The sequence below is a fragment of the Felis catus genome, chromosome A2, assembly GCF_018350175.1.
Source record: "Felis catus isolate Fca126 chromosome A2, F.catus_Fca126_mat1.0, whole genome shotgun sequence".
Classification (NCBI taxonomy): domain Eukaryota; kingdom Metazoa; phylum Chordata; class Mammalia; order Carnivora; family Felidae; genus Felis; species Felis catus.
The window spans coordinates 52,372,421-52,399,725 of NC_058369.1; the positions used below are offsets into that span (position 1 = coordinate 52,372,421).

Here is a 27,305-nt window from a genome sequence, read left to right on the forward strand (position 1 = left end):
GTGTACAATTTAGTGGCGTTAAACACATATACAATGTTGTGCAATCATCACCACTACCCATTTCTAGAACTTTTACATCGTCCCTAACAGAAACTCTACACCTACATTAAGCGTTTCAGGGGAGCCTATAGTCATGTGAAATCTTTCAGCTAAAAGTGACAAAAAGCCCAACTCAAGTAGAATTACCCCAAGAAGAGAAGCCGTTGTTTCACAAAAGTGAAAAGTATAGGTTAGTCTTCAGGCATGACTGGATCTAGGAGTCCAAGCAATATAATCAGGAAAAGGGTTCTCTTTCTTTTGGCTCTGTTTACTCAAGTGCTGGCTTTATTCTCAGGCAGGCTTTCCCTTCTTGGTGGCAAAGAGGGCTGTCAGCATCACCAGGCTTCCATTTCACCAGCTCAGCAACCCCAGGAGAAAAGACAGGATTGTTTCCCAAGAATTCCAGCAAAATTTCCAGGGCTAACTCTCATTGGATCAATCTGGGTCATGTGCTAATCCCTGAACCAATCACTGCATTCCACCAGAGAGCTCAAACATGCTGATTGGTCAGGGTCACATGTCCTACCGCTGAGAAGTGGAGTCACCCCCACTTAAGGTGCACAGCTGGAGGTTAGGAAGGAACTCAGTTTTTGCAGGAAAAGCAGGGTTCTGTCACAAGAGAAAGGGGGAAACAGGAGCTGGACAGGCAAAACAACATCAGGCCAACCACTACAACACTTAAAGATGTTACCTCCTCCGATCTTTTTCTCAGCAAATGGCTCCACCCTAGCATGAAAGGCAAAATCCTGACAGTCTCCATAACTATTTCCCCTTCCCCCCAGTATTACCAGTTGCCAAAACGTTTTTCCTCAACCCCTGGAAGCTCTTCTCTCAACCCCAATCCCTTTTACCCCTGCCAGAACTCAGACCACATAGCCCCCCAGCTCTTGGATTATTGCAACCCCCTCTATACCACTGTCCTCCCTTCCTCCTTAGAGAGCTTTTCTAAAGTCCAAATCTGACCACAACTTTTTCAGGACCTTCTTTGAGCTCCCCTTCAGCTTATAAGGCTCAGTCAGGTCTGACTGCTGCATGCATCTGTAGGCTCATCCCCCCCCCCCACACCCCCACCCCAGTCAAATTCTCTTGGAATTCACCCAGTGCCTTTGTATGCTGTTCCTTGTGCCTGGAATGCCCTTATTGACATCTTCTGCTTCATCTTCAGTTCAAATCTTTTGAAGTTCAGTTGAGCCATCACTTGTCCCAGGAAGGCTTCCTTGGGAACTTCTGCATCCCCACAACCACCCCACACACAGTGTAGTTAATACCCCTCCTGGGTTCCCACAGAGTGCTATGTACTTACCTCTTCATAGCGCTGAGGGTAGCATATTACTTTTGAAATAGTAGCCTGTGTGTTTTTTAACTAAAATGAAATTTTAAAAACTGAGGTATGATTTACATATAGTAAAATGTACAAATACTGAAATTTTTATCTATACGCTTGCCTGTGCTGTATCTCTCTCTCTCTCTCTCAAAAATAAATAAACATTAAATTAAAAAAAAAAAAAACAGGGCACCTGAGTGGCTCAGTGAGTTAAGCATCTGACTTTGGCTCAGGTCATGATCTTATAGTTCGTGGGTTCAAGCCCTCCATCGGGCTCTGTGCTGACAGCTCAGAGCCTGGAGCCTGCTTCAGATTTCTGTGTCTCCCTCTCTCTCTCTGCCCTTCCCCGGCTTATGCTCGCTCTCTGTCTCTCTATCAAAAAGAAATAAACATTTTTTAAAAACTTAAAAATTTTACCTTTGTATACACCTGTGTCACCATCCCAAAGATCAAAGTGTAGAATTGTTCTAACACCTGCTTCCATTGCCCCTTCTAGGTCAAAAACAGTCCTGTTCCCCCCTTCTCCCCCAGAGGTCACCACTTGTAAAACCATAGATTAGTTTTGCCAGTTACTGAATTTCACATAAGTAGAATTATATAATATTCACCTTTTTTTTTTTTTTGCATTTGGTTTCTCTTATTCAACATAATGATTTTTTTCTTCTGTGTTGTGGGCAGCAATCATTCATCCACTTTGATTACTGTGTGGTATCCCATACTATGGATTTACCACACTGTTTATTCAAACTCCTATTTGAGTAGATAGTTAGGTTGTCTCCGGCTTGGACTATTATGAATAAAGCTGTTAAAATTTACGTACAGTTTTTGTGGACATGTTTTCATTTCTCTCGGAGACATACCTATGAGTGGAATTTCTGGACCTCAAGCCGATCTTTGTTTATTAAAGTTGCCAAGCAGTTTTCCAAAGTACCTGTACCATTTTGCATCTCCACCAGGTGTGTATGAGAGTTCCAGGGGCTCCACATCCTGGCCAACACTTGATGTTGTCACTTGTCTTGAGCTTAGCTGTTCTGATGGCGGACGTGGGGGAAGCTCCTTGGGTTATTTTTCATTCTTGCTAATTTCTGTTACCCGGAAGTCTTATCTTAAGATATTATCTCAAGGCTACTTCCCTCTTCTGGCTCTGCCAAAATAAAATAAAAAATAAAAAAATAAAACAAAACAAAATCTTTTCTTAGCTTTTGAGTTTCTAAAGTCTAGGATCGTGACAGCAACAGGAAAAGGTTGTTGTATACTGATGGCATGGGAAAATGCAGGGTATTGAGGAGCAAGCCTCCCCTCCCTGAAACTAGATAAGAGCTTCCAGATGTAAAAATGTGTTAAGGAAACCTAACTCAGAATTGAAGTAGGGAAGCCATGGTAGAAGCTTGTGTAGCACAGCAGGAAGAAGAAAGCTTTCCTCTGGATGGGCAAAGGAGGGTGCCCTTGCCTGTAGCCCAGGAGAGGCCCCCACTTCTTCAAACTCTCATTTTCCTCCAATGAACTTGGGTTCAAAACACCCCCACCCAACTCCATTTTTTCCTTTATAAAGAACACTCTCCTCCTTTGTTCTGGAGATTTGCTTATGGTCCCTTACAGTTCGCTTGTCCTGAATTACAATTCCTCTGCTATTTCTGAATGAACAGGATTTGGCTGGCTGAATCACTTACCTTTTTCTTTTAAAAGGTTGACACAGACAAGAGTAGGAGAGAGAGCTGGAGCAGCAGCAAAGGGAGAGATGGGTGGTAAGAGCTCCTGAGGAAAGGGACACTTGAACCTGCCCCTTCTCTGGACATATCCGAGCTTGGAGTAAAGCCCTAGAATCTCCAGATAACTTCAAAGAAATTGAACGTAGAAAAGCCTATGCTTACAGACAAATGGCTGTGTTTGGCTGGGCTGAAGAACCTCAAATGTCTAGCAGAGTTCTCTGTACCCCAGGGGCCATGGGAGCTGAGCAATGGGTCCTGTGCATTTGGAAGGACCCAGGAGCAGCTGAGAGAGGAAATGAGACTTAGGGACAAGAGATAACTTAGCAGTGCCCTGTGCAGGTGGTGACCTCTCCTGGGACAGGAACAAAGATGTCTTAACAGATGTCAGAGTGGATAAGTGATGACGCACCCCAGATGTCCCTGCAGCAGTCCTCGAACTGACCTACTATCCCCAGAGAAATAGGAAAAACCTAACTTACCTGAGATTAAGGATTTCTACCTGAAATGGGCGATCAGAGCAGAGACTGAGCTCACCTAATAAAAACTAAAGTTACCTTTCTTGCTCACCTGAGTTCATGAACTGAAATTGGACCACTGTTGTACTTTTCACACTGTATTATATTTGTCTCTTTATTTTCCTTTCCTCTTCTTGAGACTAAGCAGCTGGAGGTCAGGAATAAGGTCTGATTTGTCCTGGAATCAGCAACCTTCTGTGCCAGGACCTGGCACACAGTAGAGGCTCAGTGAAGATTTGTCAAATGCTGATTGTAAGCTCCTTGAGGGAAGGGAAGAGGAAGAGAGCTAAATAGTTGAGCACGTCCTCTGTATAAAGCCCTGTGCCATATTGTACACATTGGCCACCCTATGAGGTTAGACTATGATTACCTCATTTTACAGATAAGCCTATAACAGCCAACATTTACTGAGTACTCACCATGTGCTAGGCATTGCTCTTAGCATTTTTCATGTTAACTCATGTTCTCCTCCCAACTTACTCTACAACCCAATGAGGTTAATACCACTATTATCCTCATATTATAGACAGGGAAACTGAGGCATAGAGCAATGAAGTGACTTGCTAAAAGTTGTGATAGGATTTGAGTCCAGGCTGATTGATTCCAACACATATGCGCCCATCTCCAGCCCGTTCCATTACCCATTTCCAGCCCGGTGCTCATGCTCCCTGCATGGTATGCCTGAAATCCTCTTCCTTCTTAATCCCTGCCCATCCTACTGGTGAACTCTTCACACCTTTTACACCTCCTCTGACTTCCTTGATGCTCAAGAGTAGAAATATGCATTCCAACCTCCCTTTACTCCTTTGTTCCCATAGCACTTTATTTTTGGGATTTGTGTGAGTTAGGATTAGTTTATCTGTATGAAAGAGAAGATCCAAAATAACAGGGTGATAAGCAAAATAAGTTTCTTTTTCATGTAAAAGAAGTATGGAGATAGACAGTGCAAGATGGATAAAGTCACATGACCACACCTTGCTGCAAGGGAGGCTGGGAAATCCAATCTTGTAGTTTGATATTGAAAGAATGGTTGTTAAGAGGCAAAGCACAGTCTCTACCACGTCACTGCTTTAGCATTTACCACATCATCCCTGGGATGGTGTCTTCGGATATCTTTCTGCACAGCTAGATTATCTTAAGGGCAGATTGTTGTCATCTTCACTCTCTTATCCCAAAGTCAAGCACATGTGGAGATGCTTGAGATAGAGGAATAAGTGACTAGGTGTTATTTCTTTCGATGCCCTAGGGGCCCATAACATGGTTCTCTGCTCACAGTAAGCCTCCAATAATTGTTCAACTGAAATGAATTTAAATGTTCTCAGCCTTAGTGTCCACATTTTTAAAATGGGTACAAATGACTTCAAAACTCACTCCTAGATTAGACATGGTCAGAGTCCACTGTATAAACTTTGAAAAATACCAGCTAAACATTAAAAAATGAAAACTTAGCCAGAGATAGATGCTGTATGTAGCTTTCAGTCTTCCAGTATTTCTTCTGACTAAACACATATACATGTTCTGCATATGAATAGAATCCCACGGTGCATACATTTCATAACTAGCCATTTTCACTTAAATAACGTATGACCCAACTTCTGTTTCTGCTCGAGACAAACTAGCTTGCAGAGAGCAATTCTCTCAATAAACAACTCGAAATCCTGGCTAGAACTGTCAAAAAGAACATGAAAATCTGTTAGAAGGCATCAGAGAGCTCTCCAGGAAGCCAAGACCTGAAGGATCAAGATCCCAGAATGAAAAGAAACACATAGAGGTGAGCCCAGTCTTCTGTGTGACTTCCCCCAGGCCTTTGCCAATTCCTAGGTAACTAGATGGGGAGACAGAAGCTGAGAAATGGAGAAGCAGTCATATGGGGCTGGAGGGGCAAAAAGAGTTTATGCTGAACCCATTTCTAGGCCATATGTGTTCTCCTGGAGTATATATGAACATCCATTGGAGTTCACAGACATTTTCCATACGTAGAGTTTTTGGTCTCTGCAGTTTTTGGTTTGCAGCTTTACTGCCACTGCCAGGCTTAAGCTCCCCATTCGTCTCCACGCATCCTAGCCAGAGAGGGAAAGAGAGAGACAGAGACAGAGAGAGAGACAGAGAGAGAAAGGCAGATAGGTCAATTTAATCTCACTTCTGGTTTGTGATCTTTCGATGAATGAAAGTGCTTTTCTTTTTTTTTTAATTTTTTTTCAACGTTTATTTATTTTTGGGACAGAGAGAGACAGAGCATGAACGGGGGAGGGGCAGAGAGAGAGGGAGACACAGAATCGGAAACAGGCTCCAGGCTCCGAGCCATCAGCCCAGAGCCTGACGCGGGGCTCGAACTCACGGACCGCGAGATCGTGACCTGGCTGAAGTCGGACGCTTAACCAACTGCGCCACCCAGGCGCCCCTGAAAGTGCTTTTCTAAAAGGAAACCAAACACAGATCCTTTTATAACAGTTATTTGGGCATTTTCCCTAATTACCAAAGTAATACAAATTTACTAAAGAAATATTAGGTAATACAGATAAATAAACACCAAAAGCACCTATCAATTTTCCTCTCCTTCCCACTATGCCTAATGCAACTACTTTAGGGTTTTTTTTTTTTTTATACACAAATAGGTATATTTTTTCACAAAGTGAGTTTATGCATACCTAGTCTTTTGTAACTTGCCCTTTTAACTTTACATAGTATAACCCATTTTCACGTAATTCCATAGTCTCTAATATTACCTTAACAGTTGTAGAATGGTCCATTCTTTCGATATACCATAATTTATGTAACCAGTTCCCTATAGTTAGATATTTGGATTATTTTCCATCTTCTATTGCGTGCAACACTGCAATGAACATCTTTATGTATATCTTGGTGATATCTAAATGATTATTTGCTCAGGAAAAACAGGGTATGGAAAAATAGACCGAACTTTTTATTTATTTTTATTTATTTTTAATATAATTTATTGTCAAATTGGCTTACATACAACGCCCAGTGCTCATCCCAACAAATGCCCTCTTCAATGCGCAACACCCATTTCCCCTCTCTCCACTCCCCATCCACCCTCAGTTTGTTCTCTGTATTTAAGAGTCTCTTGTGGTTTGCCTCCCTCTCTCTCTGTAATTATTTTTCCCCCTCCCCTTCCCCCATGGTCTTCTGTTAAGTTTCTCAAGTTCCACATATGAGTGAAAACATATATCTATCCTTCTCTGACTGACTTATTTCACTCATAGACTGAACTGTCTTAAATGTTTATTTAATTTTGGGAGAGAGAAGCAGAGAGAGAGGGGGACAGAATCCCACACAAACTCTACACTGTCAGCGCAGAGCCTGATGTGGGGCTCGAACTCATGAATCATGAGGTCACGACCTGAACCGAAATCAAGAGTTGGTGCTCAACCGAGTCACCCAGTCACCCCTAGACCGAACATTTTTAAAGTCCTCAACATTTGCTTCCAAAGTGCCCTCCAGGAAGCCTGTATCAGTTCCCACTCCACCAGCAGTGTGCACTCCTAACTTATGTGCTTTACTTAAGTGGGGAAGGAAGGGGTAGGTCTTATTCCAGCTTGACATATGCCATTCTTGCTCACTTTCCTTTAAAAAGATAAGCTTCACGGTGTGCCAGTCTAACGACATTTATAATGGAGAAGTCACACTAACTGCCCAAGGCCAGAAACTCTGGAACTGCATCTGGTCCAAGTTGAAAGGGTCAATTGCGATAACTCTAAATAACATGCTCGATACTTGGCCGTGAAGAACTAACATCTGTTCTCACAAACTGAACCGGAAGTATAACAAGAGAAAGGCCATCTTGCCTTCTTTGGGCAGCTATCTGAAAAATGACCAGTTGGAGCTCTCAGCACCCAGAGTGCAGAGTCCCCAGAGAAAATGGCTGAGTTCATAATGTGATGGGTGTGGGGAGCTGGACTGAGCACTCTTCCCAGGTCCCCTGGGCCATAGCTTGTTGCACAGTCTGGGAGTCCAACATAAGTGGCATTCATTTCCTCTGGGTCTTAAAGGCTTTGTGATTTCTAGTGTCCCTGTGCAAATGCAAAGAAAACTCCTTTGGTTAGTGAGCGATATAACACTTTTCAGCTGTTACTTTAACTGGGATTTGTTTCAGTTCAAGGGACATGGGTTCTATGACTGGGTTCTGTGGCTGCCCAGCACCAATGCCCCAATGCCCCATTATCCTGCTAAGAGCACCCTAATTTGCTTTTAGGGAACCATCCCCCACACAATCCTAGTCCTTATAACTTTGGAGGGGCTGACCCCACTCCCTGACTCTAGCTATAGATATGTAACTCAGGCTTAGCCAATCAGAGCAATTGTGATAGGTTCAGGGCTGGACATGTGACCCAATCCAGGCTAATGGGGGTCAACCTTGGGATTTTTGCTGGAAGTTTTAAGGTAGTGATATCTTTGCTTTGAGGTGGCTTAATTGGCCATTTCTGCTTTCCTGTGGAAAGACTCAGCCTGCTAATAAAACAGACACAAAAGAAAACAGTCAAGACATAGAGGGAAACAGATTCATGACAACTTCCTTTGAGCTTCTGGCACAGACTATGTCTGAATCCAAAATGTCTTCTTAAAATTTTCAGTTCAGAACTCTTTTTGGCTGAACCTGGTTATAATTGGGTTTATGTTACCTGCAACCAAAAGAATCACCACGAAAACCCTGGGTATGACACAAGTATTGTTATTCTCATGTAACAGACGAGGTCATTGAGGCTCAGAGAAGCAAAGTAAGCACTGAACTAACAAGTGGTAGAACAGATACTTTTCATTTACCCCTTCTTAATCCATACCTCTAATCTCTACTCAGGGGCTCAACAAGTCCCCCTTTTCTAGCTTTCTTCCACCAAGGACAGAAGTATGAACAGGCTCATGGAGCCAGACTGATCTAGGTTCCAGACCTGGTTCAGCATCTTCTTAACTGTCCGCTCTTGGAATGACTTGCTAGCTGTATATGCTGAACTAGTTTCTTCCCCGATTTGTGCCTCAGTTTTCTCATCTGCAAAATAGGAAGTTAACAATATCTTCCTCACAGAATTGTTGCGAGGAGTAGGTGTATCAGATTATGTCTAATGATCTGAGAGCCTGGCACATGGTAAATATGAGAAAGGGCTTACTATTATTTTTCTTCTGCTGCCTGTATGTTATTAGTAAGTTGGTTACCCACCTCCGTCTCACACACCCAGGATGTGGCCTGAGTTATGATCTATCAGTTCCAAATGCTGCAGCAAAACAAACAACACACACCCTGCCCGCCAGGGGCTTCAAATAATGTCTGACCTGCTCTTTCTAAAATGCTGATGTTTCTAAAAGTGGTGATCACTATGGGCTTAGTAGGCCTAACACCAGCCTGGGAAGTGAAACTTTGGAGAGGAATTTCAAGTAAGCAGACTTTTGCTGAATTGCAGAAAGGAGAGGGAATGGAAGTGGACCCAGACTTTTCCAAGCTCCCCCCAACCTCTTACTTCTGTCAGCCCCACAGCTGTAGGGGATAGACTGCATTTCCCTTAGAGTTTGTAACAGTTGCTACCCCAAGTGCTAACTCAATTCCTAAAGGGGCATTAGTCTGGTAGAGTGTAAAATATGCCAGCCCTGGAGACTCACCAGGGAATGGAGGGGGGCTAACTGTGGATTCAGAGTGAGTTCTGGTTGAGGGGTATGCTAATGAATAGAAGTCTGGTTACAGGAACAAAGGGGGAGTCCCTTGTCTCTCTGATTCATGAAGGTCAGAACTGGTACCCAGGGTGGTAACATGGCTTGTCAGCTATCTTGAACCCAAAGTCTCCTATCTCTGGGCATCACCATCAACGCTTTAATCCCTACCTTGCAGACAGGCTCAATGGTCTATGAACTACCATTTATGGAGTACTTGCTAAGTCTCTTATGTAAATGACCTCATAGGACTTTCCAGCAGTCCCAGGGAGATGAAGATTACAGCCCAGTAACTGTGACCTTGGACCTTGTAACCAGGTTGCATAGAGTGGATTCCACACTAGCTGTGTGACCTTGAGCATGTTACTTAACCTCTCTGTACCTCAGTTTTCTCCTCTGTGAAATAGGAATAATAATTCTTACTTATTCAGGGTGTCATGAGGATTAAATGAGTAAGCACCTGTAGCTCTTAGAAGAGTACATGGCACTATGACAGCTGTTTTTATTAACTCTCATTTTGCACATGTGGACCCTGAGGCCAGAAAGAGGGATCATTAACATACCACACACAGCTTGTGAAGCTGGGTCTCAAACTAGCTTTAAGTGATCCCACAACTACTGAGTGGAATTGCCTTCTACTCAGAGGAAGCTGAGGGGGGGGGAACCCCCACCATGCCCCCAACCCACATCCTACCCCCCCCCCCAACACACAGTTCCTTTCTTCTCTCCCTCTGAACTTGGGTGTCTCTTCTGAAGTGTTGAGATAAGATCTGAGGCCATAACTGCTTAGAGGTTCAAAAGTGTTCCCGGTACTGAGGAAAGAAAACTTTGCCACTCCTCCCCAGTTTTGGAACTGAAGGCAGCCGGTAAGAATTCTCAGGCTCCCAGAGTCACGGGGCAGAGGCTCCAGGGGACCTGTAGAAGAACCACCCTCCACCCCCGCCCTTGCAGTCTCCCATGGTCCCAACTCTAGGTTCAATCTAGCACAGGATGCCAATGGAAACATCTTCATTTTGAAACTTGAGCTCATCTGGAGGGGCTCAGGAGAAATAGATGAGGGGTGTGGCGTTCTAGACCTTGGCGGGGGGGGGGGGGGTGTCTCTCTAGTTCGCCATGAAACCTCTAGGGTGGCGTCTCTTGTCAATCTTACAGTTTCTGCATCTGTCTGGCTCTGTCCATCTGTTTCTATTTTGGCCTCTCCAGCAGGAATAAGTGGAGGTGGGGGCATCACTAGATGTCTGTCGTTCAGTCTGTCATTGACTTTGCCAAACATCATCTCTCTGACTTTCTAGCTCTGCTTCTTTGTCTGGACTTACCTATTTCCGCCCGTCCGCCCGCCCTCAGGTGAGTGTGGGCGGTGGGGAGTTCTCGCCAGGGTTCTGACCCTTCCGTCACCCTTCTCTCCAAACCCGAGGAGCTGTCACGCTGCGCGGAGCCCGAGGCCGGGATGCGCGGCAGGAGGCGGGAGAAGGTGTCCGAACCGAGCCACAGGCGCCCCCTCGCGCCCCCTCCCTGCGTGGGGGCGGCCCTGGGAGCGCGGAGCCGGAGGCGGGGGCGCCGCAGGCCCGCGGGCCCGGGTCTCCGCCTCCCTCCGCGGCTGGCCCCCCTCGGCGCGCCTCCTCCTCCGGAGCCCCGCCTCCGCAGTCCGCGCCCCCGCCACCGCCCCCGCCGCCGCCGCCGCCGCCGCAGAGCATCGAGCAGCTTGGCCGCCGCGCCCGCCGCGCCACCAAACTTTCGCCGGAGCCGGCGCCGGTGAGTCAGAACGGAGCGCGGGCAGGGCGCGGGCAGGGGCCGCAGCGGGGCCGCAGCGGCGGGGCGAGGCTGTGCGCTGGCCGCTGGGGTCTGGGCGTCCCTGCGGAGCAGCACGGACCTCGGGAGCCGGCGGGCGCAGGGTGGGCGCGCTTGGGGGCCCTAGGGACACCGGCGGCTCGGGGAGGGTCCCGCGGCGCGGCTCGCTGCACGGCACCCGTCCTCATACTCCGTTCTAGCGCCTTGCCCCGACGCGCAGACACCTGTGGCTTCCCCGGGGTTCGCCAGGGCGCGCGCCCAGAGCGTCTGCCTCCGGGTTCTGGGGCGGAGAGGGCGAGTCCCCAGCTTTTCCAGAGCTGCCCCTGGCGCTGAGTTCGATGCTAACCGCAGTCCCAGCCCGTCTGTGGAGTGCGTTATCTGTGCCAGGCGCTGGGCATCCGGTGCCTGTTGGGATTCTCCCTGTAACGCCAGGAACCGGGTGTTACTACACCCATTTTAGAGAGGAGAAAACTGAGGCTTAGAGAGGGAAAGTTGTGCCAAGGAGGGAGACCAAGTCAAGGAGAGAACCACGGTTTTGAGCCCCAGGAGGCCTGACTCAAACCACATAACCACACGCGGAGAAGCCCCTGGTTCAGCGTCACCGGGGTCCTCAATGGGAAGCATTGAGACCACCGCCAGAGGTCTTCGGCAAGCCCAGGAGGGACGGACCACCTCCTCATTGTACCGAGGGGAGGATCCTTTGGAAAAATGGGTGGCCATTACTGCTAGGGAGTGGATTTTGGTGGCCGAAGCGCGTAGGGGCTGCTCTTTCAGGGCAAGAGTGAGCGGGGACCAAATTCTGGAAGTTGCTCTGGATTTTTCTGGAAGGAGCCAGCGAAGTCAGGAGCAGACACTGGAGAGCAGCAGTTCTTTATGGATGTCGCTTTCTCCCCCTGGGTGACTGTCCCCCTCACACCCACCTCCCACCCCCCTCAGAAGACCCCTTCCAACGCCTTAATCTCTTTAAGGTGTCCTCTCTGCCTGGCAGCTGGTAGTGCAGAGATGCTGCAGGCAGGGTCGCTGTTCTCCGGCAGGGGGCTCCCACCTCAGACCTGGAGTCTGACATGAGGGGACAGTGCTTGTCCTGAGCCTGGCTGAAAGGTGCTGGGGAATTCCTTCTTTGGTGAGGGGTGGGCCACTGTGAGTGGAGCACAGATGGAGTGTATTTCCAGAACAGGAAAGAGAGGGGAGTTGGGGATCTGATATATGCCCATTCTTGACAGTCAGGAACCAGCATGGACTGAGAGGGGGAGAGAGAGCACCAACTGTAGTGTCATTATGCATTATCCCATTTAGTTCTCACAGCAACCTTACAAGGTAGGCACTATTACTACTAACCTCATTGGACAGATGCTCTGTTGAGGCTCAGAGATGTTAAGTGACTTGCCTGAGGTTGCCCAGCTGGTCCGTGGCAGAATTGGGATTTCAACACAAGTCTTACCTGACTCCTTCCAGATTATCAGTGAAACTCAGGCTGCAGATAGTTCCCTCCTTCTTGTGGCTGGCAGAAGCAGAGTTAAAGAATGGGGTCCCTAATGCCTGCGCACCATTCTCCTTTTTCTCTCATGGATGTCCTCGAGGGGACCTGCTGCTGGGTGGGTCATCATTCACAGGAATCCCTGCCAACCCCATGTAAATATATTAATATGATTCAGGACTTGCTAGACCCTGCTATAAGCCCAAGGCCACCTGAGGCTACCTGGCTCTATCAAGAGGTGTTGCCCCTCGTGGAGAGAGAATCTGTGGAGAGGGGAGGGAAAGCCTGGTACCATTTTCCAGTGTGATGCAGAATCCTTCTAAGGCAAGAGTTGGCCCAGCACTCCCTGTCTGTGATTTCAGAGCTGGGTGGAGACTGGAGCAGCCTCAAGAGGCGCCTGCAGCCCGGGGGAGTTTGGGCAGTCCTGAGCTGGGAGTGGTCCCTCTTGGCCCTCAAGTGTCCAAGGAAGGAAGAACTTGTATGTGAACCTCCTGCCGTTGGAGCCTCTCAGAATTCCATGTTTGCACTTTCCTTTTCACAGTGGAGTTGTGCCTGGTGGAAACAGAGTGGCCTTTTCATAACAAAGAGGAGGGAAGCATAGCAAACGCTGCAAAAGTGTGGATCCTGGAGCTGGCTCAAATTCCAGTGCTGTTTATGAGCTCTGTGGCCTTGGGCCAGTTGCTACGCCACTCTGTTCCTCAGTTTCCCCATTTCTAGAATAGAAATGTTCATAGCACCTCCCTCACTGGGTTGCTGAGAGAATTGCGTTCAGACGCACCGAGTACTTACATGGTGCCATGTCATACATAAAAGTGCTGTTTAAACGTTAGTTGTCATGAGTGTTAGTATTAAAGTCAAACAGGCCCAGCTTTATATCCTGGATCTGCTGTCTGCAAGCTGCCTCACCAGTGCAATCCTCTTGATTTTTCTCATCTGTCAAGTGGGAGACGTAAGTGGTTTGTCCCAGAAATCTTAGTGTGGTCTCCAGCTTTAAATAGCCTGAAGCCCGATGTCTCAGGGCAGACTTACTGAAACTTCTGGCACTCCACTAGGAACTCAGAAAATGCTTAGCGTTCCCATAATTGTCACTGTTAGGGTGAAACCCACTGCTTCAAGCAGTTGCTTGAACTTCATTCTCTGGCTTGGTTCCGTGGGCCATGGGTTTGGGGCAATTTTCTAGTGTCTGTGGGCAGGACAAAGGTTCTTCCTATCTTTCCTACCTTCCTATCTTCTGTCTTAAAATCCTCTCTTCACAACATTTCTCAGGCCCAAGCCTGAGCCTCTTGGTGGTTATGGGATGGCAGAGGGTCGGTTTGAAGTTCGCTTCATAAGATCTGCCCCAGCTGCCCTGTCCTCACTAAGGCAAAGGCCTCAACAGAACACACTACTCAAGCCTGTCTTGTTGACTCGGGATATTTTGTGTACTTCCAGGGAAGTGGAGTAGACACATCCAGGGTTCCAAAATTTTTTGCCCTTAAAGACAGAAAGTGAGGTAAAGAAACAAAAACAAAAACAAACAAAAACAAAACAAACAAACAAAACCTCAGGGTTAGAACTCCAGCCCTAGACCTTTGAACTGAATGACCTTGGGCATCAGTCTTTTTATCTGCAAAATGGTCTTTAATCGTATTTCCCAGTGTCTGGTTCTCAGGATTAATACCAAGACGGAAAAGCAGAGAAAAGAAGGAAAAAAGCAGATAGTACAAATGGCAAAGAATTACATGCAATTGTAAGTAATTCTCATTAGCATTCAGGCCAAGCCTTAGCAGTAATTGCTACTGATCCAAGACGTTTTATCTGAAAGATGTACCTGGCAGAGGGATCATTCAAGCCTCAGTCACCTGCTGCCCTCCCTTTCACAGTGACGCTGAGCATTTCTGAATCTCGGGATGTAATTATAATAAAGCTCCCATATCTTATTTATAAGTGACTCACTTCTGCCATTAATGATGGCAGAGGACTCAGGCACACACTCATTGGGAACAATGCCGCTGATGCTGTGGGGGTGGGGGGGGCAGGATGCCTCTCCTCTTTTATGCATTCATCTTTCCTGCTGTAATTCTCCAGTGATAATGCAGGAAGATCACATGGGCTGGGATCGAAGCTGACAGCTCTCAATTTGTGTAGCAGCTTGCATGGCAAGGCCCATTGAAACTTGCCTCTGCCAGCAGAATGGATGTTAGAAATCTTTACATCACAACAGAGAGGATGGAGTAGAGGATTGAGGAAGGCATCTCCAGGGAGTGATTAAAAGCATGGACTCTGGTGTTCAGCAGACCTGAGTTTGAATCTTCATTCTGCCAGCTCATTAGTTGTGGTATGACTTTTGGCTAGCTTCCCACTATCCATTCTGATAGAGCAGGGACCGTGTCTGTCTCATTCACCATGGTATTCACAGCTCCTGGTGCATAGAAGGGGTTCATGAATGTCCAATGAATGAATAAATGGATCTATGAATGACAAGTTGCTTGATTGAACCTCAGCTTTCTCATCTGTCAAATGGAGTTAATATAGCACCCACCTTGTAGGTTGTTGGGAGGACTGAATAAGGAAATGTTACGCACAGAGTAAGCACTCAGCAATGCCCTTAATGAGAAATGGATGAGCAGAGGCTGGCCTTATCTGGGAGGGAGAACTTTTTCCCCCACACTCAGACCAGTAAGAGGCAATAATGCTGGTCATAAGAATCCCTGTATTTACATAGCACTCTATAAAGTGCTTTCATATCCATTGACCCCTAATAACTAGGAGGTGGAATATAAGCCTAGTTCACTCCGATCTGCTCCCTCTTTCTGCTGAGCTCTCTGTTGCTCCATTGGGGATGGGAAGGTGTAGTATTTAGTCTTCCATGAACATGGTATCTCTCTTCATTATTTAGGATAGCTTTAATTTCTTACAGTATAGTTTCTTAATTTCCCTTGGTGGTCTTGCACGTCTTTGGTTAGATATAGTCCTATTTATTTGATATTTTGCATGCTATTATAAATTAAATATATATATGTATATTTTTACGTTAATATTCTGTTGGTTACATTTTGGGAGAATATGTTAGCATCTTGTATATTGATTTGTATCTAGAAATCTTGCTAATGTCTCTTACTAATTAAAAAGATGTATTTGTAGATTCTTTTGGAAGAAGTGTTTATAGAATTGTAGGAGGTGCAGGTAACAGTTTTTCTTCCTTTCCAGTCCTTTCAGGGTTTTTCTTTTTTCTTTTTCTTTTCTCTTGCCTTACAGTCCTTAAGACTTCAGTATAAGAATGAATTAAAGAGGAAATACTGGGCATCCTGCCTTTTTTAACTCTTATGAAGCAGCTGTCCACATTTGACAATTAGGATAATGTTTACTCTAGGGTTTTGGTAGATAATTTTCATCAGATTAAAGAAGTTCCTTTCTATTCCCACTTTGCCACACGTTTATTTATTAATTTTTTTTTCTTCTTCTTCTTTGTTTTTGTCTTCTTCTCCGGTCATAAATGGAAGTAGAGTTTTTGACATATTTTTTTTTCTACATCTGCTTAGATAGTCACATGATTTTTCTTTTTCAGCCTGTTAACATGGTAATCCACAGTGATTTTTGCACTTCTGGAATAAACCCAACTTGGTCATCCTGTAGTATCTTTATTGCTGGATTATTTCTGCTCACCTGTTATTGAGGATTTTAGCATCATGTTTCCATGCGTGAGATCCACTGGTGATTTTCCTTTCTGATGCTTACTTGTCAGGCTTTGGTGTCAAGGTTACACTGGCCTCATGAAACGAGGTGGGCAGTGTTTCCACTTGTTCAGTTCTCTAGAAGAGATTGTGCAAGCTGGGTGGTGTTCATGTGGTGAACTCAGCAATGAGGACCCAGAGGGTGGAAGCTGAAGAGAAGGGTGGGGAGGACAGCTGGTTTCACCTCTGTCCAAAATGGAACTTTCTACCAGTGGGAGGTTCAGGCTGCCTCAGGTAGGGGTTCAGGGACTCTGAAGCCGGCTGTCCTGAGTGCTGTGGGGAGAACCTAGCCTTGGACACTGGGTAGTGTTGTTGCAACCAGGGATTCTGGATGGATGGAGCTCAGCCTAGGGCAAGAGTCTGATGCCTGTGAGCTCCCCTTGAGCATCTTCCTACTACTAAAATTGACGTGGCTGCAGATAGTGTGCTCACAATGAATTATTACTCCCCGGTGCCCACAGATGGAGGGACTTGCCTCCACGGACCATTCATCTTCCAGCTGGTGGGAGAGGCTTTCCCTCTCTGTGATCTCCATTTACTTGGAATCCCCAATTAGGACCTGGGGTCACACCCCTCCTACTGGTTCTGCCCCTCCCCCTGTCCCACTGCAGGTAGCTAGATTTGGGCAAACTTCTCTGCCTATTCTTCCCTCAATCCTCTTTCACAGAAGCCCCAGGCACTGTCCTAATTTGGATCCTGTATCTTAATCCCCATAATAATGCTACAAGGTAGTTACTAATATCTCCATTATTCACATTAGGAAAACAAGGTTTTTGGTTGTCATTATTTGAATGGTTTCATATTTCACACTAAGTTAGCCTTCTCTAAGCTGTTTGAATTTGAGTGTAAGATAAAGATCTGACTTACTTTCCCTTTCCCATATTTAACCCATTGCCCCCATCCTGTTTACTCCATCTTTCTTCCTTTCCTCACCTGTGTGCCCCCTGTATCAGATACCAAAGCACCCTGTATGGTCAGAGGCAGAGCCGCAGCACTGGGCACCTCCCAGGGGTGCCGTTTGCACGGTTTCCTGTCTTGGGCATCAGGGTGTGTGACCGGGAAACCCTGTCATTAGTAGCAGGTCTCTTTCCAGGCTGTCTATTCTGGTGTTGGACTTTCCACTGATTCTAGCGGCCAACCATCAGACAGGATCATGGCAGTAAATGGTGGGGAAATGCCAACCAGGCACAGCACAGGTGGAGAAGAGCGGGGGAGCCTTGTACCATGTCACTTTGATGATTATCTGTGTACTGTACTTTTTAATAGCTGGCAAAGGCGTCTGCTTCCCCCCTGGATTCTTCTTCTTTTTCTCTTTTAAACTTTTCTAGGCAATTTTCACTCGGTTTATTCTTTCTGAGACCTTCGTTTATTTGCTAGCTGGCTTTTCTGTGTTCCTGGAGAAAACCATCATTAAATACATCTGTCCTACTGTCGCTCTCCCTGCCCTGCACAAAACACTGTCCATCGCCAGCCCACACATGTGGTCTGGAACATCTGCCAATGACTGTTGATCCTGAGCCCATGATGGAAGCCTCATTTTCTTTCCTCTGTCCACGGCACCTAACTGCCTAACTGGATCCACCATAGTGGGCCTAACATGGGCCTCTGGCGGATCTAGTTCCCGCCTCCCTGGGGAAGGATGGTCTTAGGTCTTTAAAGTACTTCCCATGAGCTCCCCAGAGCACACTGAGGGGAAACCTGAATTCTGCATTTAAATCAGATCATCACTGGGGCGCCTGGGTGGCGCAGTCGGTTAAGCGTCCGACTTCAGCCAGGTCACGATCTCGCGGTCCGTGAGTTCGAGCTCCGCGTCAGGCTCTGGGCTGATGGCTCAGAGCCTGGAGCCTGTTTCCGATTCTGTGTCTCCCTCTCTCTCTGCCCCTCCCCCGTTCATGCTCTGTCTCTCTCTGTCCCAAAAATAAAATAAAACGTTGAAAAAAAAATTTTAAATCAGATCATCACAATCTCTTGAAAGCAAGTTCATGTGAGACAGAAAGAGATAAAATGTGGTTGTGTATGTACATTAAATCATATAAATGATCCTCAGAATTCAGCGCAGGGTAAGAGCAAAGATTCTAGGGCCAGATGATATAGGTTCGATTCTGGGTCCACCACTTTCCAGAGTGTGTCTGGGGCAAATCACCCCCCCCCCATCTTTCCCTTGATTCTCTCAAGTATAGAATGGGGTTAGTGACCATATTAACTTACAGCATCACTATGAGTAATGAATAAGTCATGAAGTTTGAAAGAATTAATATTTAAAAAGGATTTACCACAGTCTGGCAACTCATAAATGTTTATTAAGTACCAATTAATAAATATATTATATGGATTTCTTTTCCCCTAAGAAATTGGGAATCATTTTGTCATGTTCCAAAACCCCACTGGGTTTTAAAAGTTGAAATTGAGTTCATCCCATATATCAATTTCTGACTCCTTGTGTGATTGGTGCTTTCTGTGTGAAGATATGTTCTCAGATTAGACTGGAAGCTCCTTGAGGGTGCTTTGGGAATCTATTCCCGAAGCCAAGAGCACACTGTATACACTGTATGTTAGCTAACTTGACAATAAATTATATTTAAAAAATAAAAATAAAAAGTGCTAGGGGGCGCCTGGGTGGCTCAGATAGTTAAGTGTCCAACTTCAGCTCAGGTCATAATCTCACATTTCATGGGTTTGAGCCCGCATAGGGCTGTGCTGACAGCTCAGAGCCTGGAGCCTGCTTTGGATTCTGGGTCTCTTTCTCTCTCTGCCCCTCCCCTGCTCTCCCCCCCCCCCAAAAAATAAATAAACATATAAAAATAAAAAATAAAAAATTCTAGAACTCAGAGGCAGTGAGTTTAGTGCCAATAGTTGGGGTTTCACATCCTGGTTACCTCTCTGACCTCAGAGGAGGCATTTTAACCCCCCTGGCCTTGGTTTTCTTATCTGTAAAAGGGAATAATAATACTAGTAATAATAATTCTCACAGCATTATTGAGAGTCTTTTCTCCCAAACTTGCAATGACTATGCCTTCTCATCACTGAGGACTCAGATATCCCTTCCTTGGAGAGGCCTTCCCTCACCACCCTGTTTGGGTCACCACCCCCCACCCCCACCCCAATCCAGTTCCTCACCATTGATTTTCTTATAGGTCCCCATCAGACTGCCAGCTCCAGGAGTGTCAGGATGTTATCTGCCTGGTTTACTGCTATACCTACAGTGACTCCATTGATTGGCACAAGCACCTAGTAGGTGTGCACTGAAAAACATATTGGATGAAGAAAGTGAGATCACAGCTAGAGCTAGAGCTGTAAAGACAAGGACATGCCCCAGTCATGCAGGTGGCAGTGAACACCATTGAGATGGCGAATGTCCCTGGTACTTTGTAGCATTCACACACCTAAAATTGCTTTTAGGCATTTCTAGAGTAGTAAGAAACACTGAACAAAGATGGGTTCTTTTCATGGTTGTAGCAGGAGCACAATCAATATTTGTCAGTCGTTTATTGATTGATTCTCACAGCACCCAACACTGGGCTTGACGGAGGCCATGAGAAACTCCATTGACAAGTTAGGAATGGAGGCAGGGTTTCTCTCACTGTTCTCTCCTGTTGGGGCTAGAAGGGCCGATAAATAGCACTCCTTTGTCTGGCCTGACTTCAGGCCCAACTGAGAGCTGGCAGCAGGAGGACAGCATGTCACCATTGGCACTAATTGGAGTGACCTTGGAGCAGCGGGGTGGGCTAACGCTGATGGCCAGAATTCGACGGGTGTCCCTGCCTGCCTGGGAGCTGGGCCCTGCAGAGGGCCCCTTCTCCCTCCTGGTGGGGAGCAGAGTCGGATACATGCTCCCTGCAGGTAGGCCGGCTCCTAAGGGAAGCAGAGAAGGGCGTGAGTAACACTTGCCTTATTTCATCTCTCAAACTGCCTCATAAACATGTGGGAGATATCTCTGTGAGATAAGAATTAGTGTGCCCATGTTATAGATAAAAACAACTGAGGTCTGAGATGTTGACTAACTTATGCTAGAGTGGAACTGGGGAGACCAGTAAGGAGGCTATTGTGGTTGTCCAGATGAGACAGGATGATCTCTTGGACCAGAGGGCCGTGGCCGTGGGGAGGCGGGGACATTGTTTTGGAGCAAATGGATTAGGACAGACAGGTGGTTGAACGTGGGAAGTCTGGCCAGGGCACTACTTGGGGGTCAGTATTAAAGCACTGTCATTGGGTAAACTTGTGGGTTTTTCTGCTTGCTTCTTGCGTTTGGGGGTAGAATAGATGTAATCCTCCTGGGCAAAGATTATTCAGAGAATTAAGAATTCCACAGGCACCACATCAGCACATCTCAGAGGAACTGAAACTGATGATGGCTCACTTTTAATTGGAAGTGCTAGCTGGAGCGTGCTGGGAGAGAATGAAAACATACAGGGCTGAGGTTGGGGGCCAAGGGAAAAGATGCTTGGGTCTCTAAGAGGCCTTGTAAAGAAGTGGGTCCTTCATGGCCCCTCTCCCATTTCCTCCCTCCTTCAGAATTGACAGTTGCTGCCCCCACTGCCCTGTCATGTTCCCAGAGGCCAAGCTTGGGCTTAAGCCTTGCTCTCCCTCCCCAGGACCCTCTACTAATCTTCCCTGCCCTCAGACAGCACCCTGATGTCCCCCCAAAGACTCTTTGCCAGGCACAAATCTGATCATGTCACTTACCTGCTCAAAATCCAATGGCATCATTTATAGCCATTAAGTAGAGTGAAACTCGAGTATCATCACTTGGAAAGATGTCCATGGGAAATGTATCATTAAGTGAAAAGAGGATATGGCAGAATAGCTCTGACAACGTAGGATGGCACAGTGTGGTAGTCAAAAGCATGGGCTCTGGGGTCACGCTGAGTTTGATCCCCAGCTCTGCCACTTGGTAGCTGTGTGACCGGGAGCAGGTTATTTTTCTAAAAAATTTATTTAGTGTGTATTTATTTTTGAGAGGGGGGAGAGAGTGCACGAGGGGGGATGGGCAGAGAGAGGGAGCCAGAGGATCTGAAGTGGGCTCTGTGCTGACAGTAGAGAGCCCAATGTGGGGCTTGAACCCATGAGCTGTGAGATCATGACCTGAGCTGCAGTTGGACGCTCAACCAACTGAGCCACCCAGGCGCCCCCAGGAGCAAACTCTTAATGCCTCTGTGCCTCAGATTCCTCATCTGAACAATGGGAATGAAAGCAGTACTCAGCTCCCATAGGGCTGAGAGGGCTACAGGTGGGCTTAGCCCAGTGCTTGGCTCCTAGCAGCACTCAGTAAATGCCAGTCATTATCATGGGCATAATTGTATACGTTCACATGCATTTATAGGCACCTCTCTCTCTTTTCATCTTATTCTTCGGAACTCAGATTAGAAGTCTCCTCTTCCAGGGGTGCCTGGGTGGTTCGGTCGGTTAAGTGTCCAACTGTTGATTTTGGCTCAGGTCGTGATCTCATGGTTGTGAGATCAAACCTCTTCTTCCGGGAAGCCTTGCCTAAACACCCCTTTCCCCTCCACTTAAAGGCTAGGTTTGAATTCTTCTCTGGACTCACAGCACCCCCTGGTCTTACTTCTACTATGCATGTTACTCCATACTGTAACCATCTCTGTCTACTCATGGCTGTAAGCGCCTAAGGACATGGCCCGTGGCTGGTTCCTCATTAGATTCCTGGTACCCATCACATTGGGAGGGACATAGGAAGCCCTCAGAAAATACTTGTTGGATGAATGAATGGGAGAATGGATGAATGTGAGCAGGGCTTTGAAACATAGGGTTTCAATGGGTGGAGGTGTAGAGAAAGGACATTTTGGGCAGAGGGAACAGCATGAGCAAAGGCACAAGAGGTGAAAAGATGCACTCTCCAGGAAGAGCAAGCAGGCTGGTCAGACCACATCGTAAAGTGTGACCAGAGTAACAGAAAGTCCTGAAGGTTGGGAGGTAGGTAGGGAGCATAAAAAATGTCTTGTGTAAACAAAAGGAAAGTCGATGCAGTGAGGGTGGGCACAGAGAAGGAAAGGGTCTGTTGAGGACATCATTTATACCCTGATCCTCCAGACTGGCTTAGGTGCCTCTGTGACGCCGTGTATTCAGCATCATGTAAAATAAATACCTAGTTTATTTGTCTCTTTCCACCTCCAGACTGCACACCCCTCAGAGATGGAAATTTATGTTTTCTCTCTCTTCTTTCTCTTTTTTCTCCTTGCCCACAAAGATCAGCTATTTCCTCCCCCACACCTGCTTTCCTCTGCCACATAGGGCTGTAGATACGATTTCTGTTGTGCCTTCCAGTATGTGGATCCTAGTACAAATCTCTCCAGGTTCTGTGGGAGTAGAGGGTTTGTAGCTTCTCCCCTTAATCGAACCTTTCATAGGACTCTGCTTCCTTCATGGGATTCTTGTATCAAGCCAGAAACAGAAGGACTCTTGCAGTTCATTCCTCGGTCAGATGTGGACATCAGTCTTTTGACCAGAGGCCTGCAAAAGAAGAAGTTCTCAATTAAGTTCTTGGGGCTAAATGGGGTCCTTGCCATATCCAAACAGGCAGTGCTGCCTGGGCCAGCAGCAGAGGTATGGGAAGATAAAAGCAGGAGTTGGAGTCTGTTTGGGGGGATTGTGCCCCTACTGTGTGCTGGGGATGTTGCAGTGGACAGACACACCCATTGCCTTTAAGGGATGGTGGAGAAGACGGATGCTGGACAAGTCACAGTGAAACGGGATGCAAGGTTCTCAGATGGGAAAGCGTAATGCTATGGGAGGCTCAGAGAGGCTAAGTGACTCACCCAAGGTTGCACAGCCAGGGTAGCCAAGCTGGCATTTGAACTGAGATCCTCTGACCTCTTTCCTTAGTGCCATGAACCCCCTCGAGGTAACTGCCTAAAACATTTTTAGAAGTTGCTCAGTGTAATGCAATCCTGATTCTTTGCTGGGTACCTCAGGACGCATTCTTCCATTCGTGTCATCCATAAATATAGAAAGCATATCTTTCTAGGGGCAAGTTCCAGGCAAGGTAGCAGGAATAAGTCACAAAGCTAAACCCTGGGTTTCCTGTGTTGAGTCCTCACTAATACCCAGAGTTTTCACTGTTTTCTCTCTGTTACAAGCAGAAAAAAACAGACAAGTAGGGAAGAAAACTCAAGGGAACATTTGGCTCCACAGATTGGAGCGGAGAGCTTGAGTGAGGGACAGGGATTTGGACACCCGGGTCTCCCGTCAGTGCTGAGTTCCGTAAGGGCGAGCTCACCATGGCTGTTCTGAACACTGAGGGCTTCCTCTGCGTCCCTGGTCGCTAGGGGAAACCAAGCATTTTCCTGATGAATGCATCTTAACTCCCTTTCATCCCAGACACAGAGCTCTGTGTTTGTGCACTAAATGTTACTTTGAAAACAGTGCAGTTGGGAGTGGATCTCGTCTTCTGGGCTTGTTGTTTTGTAATATTTCCCTCACACATCTTATTGGCCTCACCTAACACGAGGCACCGGTCATAATGGCATGCACTGAGCATTTACTCTGAGTTGGATGATGTGCTGAGCACTTTATATGTGTCACTTTATTTGGTCCTCTAAATAGCCTCGTGAGGTCAAGACTGTTGTTGCCCTGGGTCAGTGATGAGGAGCCCAGGATCACACAGCCAAAAAGTGGAGGAACTGGGATTCAAAGCCAGTCTAGAGCCATGACAGGGTTGGCCCCAGAACCCAGGTCTTGTGACCCCTGTGAGCACCACCTCTGGCTTTGGGCAGACCGTTCTCTTTCTGAGACTTCTCACATCAGTTCCAGACTCCAAGCCAGAGTTCTGTCCATGGGGTGTTTGCACACTGGCCCCATCCGCACTGGACAACTTGCCCTTCCCCAGACACGCCTCATCCCTCCTCGTCACCATGAGGTATGGTGCCACCAGCCTCCCGCTTCCCCTGCCCACTCAAGCCCTAAGTTCCCACTGAACTGTACACTTAAAACAGGTGAGTTTTATTCTGGGGATTTTTTTATTGTGATAAAATGTGCATCCTAAAGCAAGTGAATCTTACGGTATATAAACTATGTCTCTACAGCTGTTTAAAAAAAAAGAAAGAAAGGAGTTAGGAATGCTGGTTCCATGGTGACTCTTTCAGGAAGGCTTCCCTGTTAGCAGGTTGTTTGGGGTTATAGGGACTAGAGATGCACCCTGTTTAACCTCAGTTAATGGGGTTTATTTTTTGTGTATAGCGGGATGTGAGAAAGACAAAACACAGGGCCACCACCATACTGCCGGGCCCCACAGAGAGCTGGAATGTTTTTTGGATCCACTGGAGACTCATTAGCCTATCCTGTCTCTACAGTAGTGTCCTCTGCTCCCTTCTGTAGGATGGAGACAACGAGGGGCCTGAGCTCCTCGCTGCTTACTCCTTGGCTTTGGCTCTTCCTGCTTATGCCAACTAATTCTTCTTTTTGCTCCACTGCACCTCTCATTCATTCCAGTAAACATTTACTGAGCACTTACTATGTACCAGGTCCTCCTCTAGGCGCTTGGGATACGCCACAGACGAAGATTCCTGCCCAGGTGGGGCTTATAGTCTGCTTCCTGGATTCTGCTCACCCATGTGTCTGTTGTCCCTGGCTTCTGCTGGCCGGTGACGTGACATCTGTTGTGTTATCATTTCTGTGATCTCATAGCTTTTGATGTTTGTCCCTGATTTCTACGGACTATAGCTGCTTTGTATGTTTCACATTCTGCATTTTGAGAGGCAGTCTTCTAGTTCAGGTAGCCAGTATCTGGTTGTCCAGAAACTTTGCCCCAGGCCAGCCCACAGACAACCCGTGAATGACTGTCGAGGACCGTTCTGGGTGCTAAGGTAAAGGGACGAATGAGATGACGGGTCCTGCCTTCTTAATACTTATGCTCTAGTGGAGGGACGGGCAAGACGTAAATCAACAAATGAATATAAAATGCAGTGTTGACGAGCAGTAAGTGATAAGCAGGGTAGCAGATTGAGGGATGTCCATTTCCATAGGTAGGAGGGGTGGCATTCGAATCGAGTGAGGACCCGAAGCATGCTTATATCTGAGAAGGAAGCATTGTGGGCAGAGGAAACAGCAGGGCCCTGGGCTGGAAGTGGTTTGGAATGTTCTAGAAAGAGGGAGGAGGCCTGAGTAGCTAGAGCAGAGTATGCAAGGGCAAGTGTAGGGGATCAGGTCAGAGTCATGGGGCCAGACACGCAAGGCCCTGTTGGCCACTGTGAGGACCTGGCTTTTGTCCAGAAGACCCCGGGAACCTCCAGTGACATGATCAAATGTGCAGTAAAAAGCACCAACCTGGCTGCCGTGTGGACAATACACCGAAGGAAGGGAAGAGTAGTTCCAGGGAGGCTAATGCTGTCATACAAGCAGGGCCAGTGGTGGCCTAGACCAGGGTACAGTGTGGACACGAAAAGAAACAATGGGCTTCTGGGTCTCTTGTGAAGGTAGAACTGAGCGTCATGGTATACTTTCCTGATATACTTTCCCCCAGTCACCCAGGCGGACGCAAAGGTTGCCTCCTGTCTGCTCCTGAGGTGCTTACCTTGCGTGCCGCTGATGAGTTTCCCGATCTATAACAAGAGGATGATAATCACCCCTCCCTCCTGGGGTCATTATTAGCGTGCAGGGCCCTAGTGGGGCCCCTGGTGCAAAGTGGGTGCCCGGTGAGTGATGGCCATTATTTTCAGGAACATGGGAGGCGGGAAGCATGCAAGGGACCCCTCTGGGTTGGACTTCTCCCAGTGGACTTCAGGCAGCCCTGGTTCTGCTCTGACAGGCACCCTGAGTCGGGACCTTTCAAGTTGAAAGTGGAGGGACAGACCCCTTTACTGAAATCCAAATAAGAGCCTGGGGCTTGCCCTAACTTATTTCAGTCCTCACAGCCCCTCAGAGCAATGGAACTCCACAGCCCCATTCTGCAGGGTCTCAGAGAGCTGAAGGGATTCACCCGAGGGCCTGTCGCAAGTGATGGGGTTCGGGCCTGAACAACTGACCCCTGGCCAAGAGTCAGGGTGGCATAGTGATGAAAGGCCAGGGCTTAGGGCCCACAGAAGTCTGAGTTTGAATCCTGGCTCTGCTCTGTATGGTCCTGAGCATGTCCCTTCCCCCTCTCTGTGCCTCAGTTTCCTTAGCTGTGAAAAATGGGACAACACTGGGCTCCTTGCTTGGTTGGGGTGAGGCCTAAGGAAGGTGCTGGATGTCAAGTCTTCAATGGGACCCACATAGAGCAGACATTCAACAGCTGAGACCTCTCCTGTGTTGCCCCCAGGCCTGTGTCTCTGTGGCTCCTGCCTGGCATCCCTGCCAGCAGTTTGAAGTAGATGCCTCGTTGCCAGATGCTGTCATGGAAACCAAGAGATGGGGGAGTAGGAGAGGCCTGGAGGAGGTCTGGGGGGAGGGGACATCATTCCCTTGCTCACCCTCTGGCCCACCTCAGCCAGCTCATTACAGCAGTGATGGCTCAGAGGAACAGAGTGGGGGCGGGAAGCCAGGCTGTGATGGAGGAGACAAAGGCTGGCTGGGCTCAATTGGAAGCTTTGTTCCTGTAGGGAGTGTGGGACACAGGGCACCACCTGTGGGGCCACTCGAAGCCACCTCCCAGGCCCCCCAAGGCTTGAGCAGGCTAGAGCCAGGATGTGACTCACTCTGGAATCCCTTGTCTAGCCGTTCCTTCTGCTCCCTTCAAGAGGCAATACATTCATTGTCTTGCCCTTTGAAACAGCCTCCCCACAGCATCTCTGTCAAGTCAAAGCCGACAACCCTTCTGACTGTTTCTCTGAATTGATATCAAAAATGAGTGGCTCGCTGTCTTGCAGCAAGAACAGCTCCATTTGGAGACCGAGACTCCCCATCCAGGTGTCCTTCAAAAATTAGATCCCTTTGGACACCTCGTCTCGAGGAAATGGTCCTCCTCCCCCTTCTCCATGCCCCAGCCCTCTGGAACTACATCCCACACCTCGCCTTCCCACAGCATGTGGACGCTGTTAGGGCTCCCCTCCCCTATTCAGAAGGCACACTTGGAGCTCTGCAGCTTTGCAGGAACTCGGCAGGAGGACCCCAGGGCTTGCAGTCGTACAGAGCCGTGTTGGAATCCCCACTTGC

At 47.4% G+C, this 27,305-nt stretch overlaps 1 protein-coding gene and 1 long non-coding RNA gene across 4 annotated transcripts in view; one reads left to right on the forward strand and one right to left on the reverse strand.

The window, feature by feature from the left end:
* Window positions 1-1,691: 1,691 nt before the first annotated feature.
* LOC102901170 lies at window positions 1,692-10,852 on the reverse strand. 3 transcript variants are annotated; one of them, XR_006593963.1, is made up of 4 exons: window positions 10,562-10,852; window positions 8,387-8,592; window positions 3,640-3,847; window positions 1,692-2,507 (listed from the first exon to the last, which is right to left on the reverse strand). It is a non-coding gene; the product is annotated as an uncharacterized LOC102901170 (long non-coding RNA). The 3 variants fall into 3 exon arrangements; XR_006593962.1 differs by having other exon boundaries at window positions 8,495-8,592; window positions 10,562-10,848; XR_439742.5 differs by lacking the exon at window positions 8,387-8,592 and having other exon boundaries at window positions 10,562-10,839.
* Window positions 10,853-10,906: 54 nt separating this feature from the next.
* HRH1 (histamine receptor H1) overlaps window positions 10,907-27,305 on the forward strand; it is a 78,292-nt gene continuing 61,893 nt past the window's right edge. Inside the window, exon 1 of the mRNA XM_023250023.2 lies at window positions 10,907-10,997. The gene's annotated coding sequence lies outside the window, so the exon portion shown is untranslated. The remainder of the gene's footprint in view (window positions 10,998-27,305) is intronic.